Source organism: Cyprinodon variegatus, unplaced genomic scaffold, assembly GCF_000732505.1.
Source record: "Cyprinodon variegatus isolate N-32 unplaced genomic scaffold, C_variegatus-1.0 Scaffold796, whole genome shotgun sequence".
In the NCBI taxonomy this organism is placed as follows: Eukaryota; Metazoa; Chordata; class Actinopteri; order Cyprinodontiformes; family Cyprinodontidae; genus Cyprinodon; species Cyprinodon variegatus.
In genome coordinates, this window is record NW_015151249.1 from 173,231 (window position 1) to 175,267 (window position 2,037).

At 40.8% G+C, this 2,037-nt stretch overlaps 1 long non-coding RNA gene across 1 annotated transcript in view; it reads left to right on the forward strand.

The window, feature by feature from the left end:
- The first annotated feature begins 227 nt into the window (after positions 1-227).
- LOC107098645 overlaps positions 228-2,037 on the forward strand; it is a 4,167-nt gene continuing 2,357 nt past the window's right edge. The window contains exons 1-2 of the long non-coding RNA XR_001481907.1: positions 228-357; positions 516-635. This is a non-coding gene — a long non-coding RNA (uncharacterized LOC107098645). The remainder of the gene's footprint in view (positions 358-515; positions 636-2,037) is intronic.

Below are 2,037 nucleotides of genomic sequence, written 5' to 3' on the forward strand. Positions count from 1 at the left end.
TGTATAACTTAAAAATGCAGCTTCTAAGACCATGTGATATTTAAAGCTTTCAGGGAGCCTCTGATTATCTGCTCAGAGAAAGAAAACCACCTGCTGTGGACCCTGCAGGCTGATCCACTGAGGGCCATTCATCAGCGGGGGGGAACTAGAGACGGACACCTCTGGGAACCAAACAGGATATATTTGTTGGCTGTTCAACTTTGAGTCCATCTGTGGAGAGTAATGGTGTGATTGTGTGTTTTTCCAGTGTACGTCCTGCCAGGCCTGCAGGGAGACTCGGGCAGCAGAGGACCCTCAGCCCCCTGCTCCTGCCCCCGGGTTCAGCCCTCCCAGAGACAGATGGATAACGTCCTGACGGTCAGTCGCTCACAGTGCCAATCTATGCTGTAATGTTCTACCAAGTTAGGTCAACCATTCGGCATGTAATATAGAGCTACAGTCCTCTGTTTTCACCTCACGAGATGCCTGACTGAACAGTTTCAGGATGAAATACTCTCCCTTCCATCTCTGTTCAGGTGTTTGTCGCAGACGGGGAGAAAGAGATGAGGCGGCTGAGGGCGGAGAATGTGATGGTGCTGCGGACGGACAGAAGAGCGCTCTACATCTACACTGATTCTCAGTGGATGAACGTTCTGGTAACTGCCGGAGAGGCTGCCCAGCGAGTTATTAGAATAGGATCTGCATATTGTTATTTAAAATTCATGCTGTCAGCTGGATTCCAAACCCAAAACATGTTGCGCCTTCTTTGAAGCTCTGCTCTGCTTGTGCAAAGAGGTTCACACCTTTTTAAAGGCCCACATTAGAATAAATAAAAATCTAGATAAGTAATTTTTTCTCAAAAAAAGTGCAATTGTTCTTGAATTATGATTGTAAAAGAGACATTTTGCCAATAGAGCAAGACAATATACATTTAAAATCAGAAAAGACAATTGCATTGTCTTATTTCAAACACATTTTATCTAAATATCTTGTTTTAAGAGTAAAAATACTCATTACATTGGCCAACCATCTCGTTTACCTACTCAAATTAAGGGTAAATACACTTAATTTAAGACATTTTTACTTATTTCTAGATTTTTTTTCCAGTTCAGAAACCTTCTGCAAATCAGAACATTTCCTTAAATACACCACAAAAAATTTAAATCTCAATAAGTATTTTTTTTTTTCTTAAAATAATGGCATTTGTTCTTAAATTCAGGAGGTAAGTGAGACACTTTGCCAATGGAACAAGACAATTTACATTTAAAATAAGAAAAAACTGTTGCATTGTCTTATTTCAAATGCATATTATCTAATTGTCTTATTTTAAGAGTAAAAATACTGATTTCATTGGCAAATCATCTTATTTACCTCCTCAAATTAAGGGTAAATATACTTAATTTAAGAAATGTTTACTCTTGTTTAGATTGTTTTTGCAGTGTAAGTCTGTTAGAGTTGATGCACAGCACCAACTTCTCCTCTTCAGCTGCAGCTGATGCCTTTTGGGTTAACAGGATCCTTTCCTGTGGAGGTGGTCATACAGATGGAGATCAGTGCTGCAAGTCTCACTTTAAAAACCTTTGGCGACCAAATGGGATCAAACTCCTTTTTAACATCCTTTCTCCACAAATACTATCAGTTTAGGGCATGGATGTAATTTTGGGGGGGCATGGGGGCGACATGTCCCCTGAACTTTTTCAAACATCCATTTTGGTCCCCGGGACGCTTTACTGTCCAAAAACAATGTCGCACAGACATTAGTCGAGCACTATGACCAAGCGGAAAACCGTAACTCAACCTGAACCACTGACCTCTATTCATTTACACATTGCTGATTTCCCGTTGGTAGTACGGCGTTGAAGTGAAGCCACTGGCGGCCATATTGGTACTCCCTTGATAGACCGGTCGCAGTGTAAACAATACGTGCACTACAGCATTAGACAATGAAGATGTTCTCATTTTTAGGGGGACTTAAAGGAATAGTACACCCAAAACATGATTAGCCTTCATTTTCTACTCACCCCCATGCTGAACAACACTCTGGAGTACTTTTTTGAT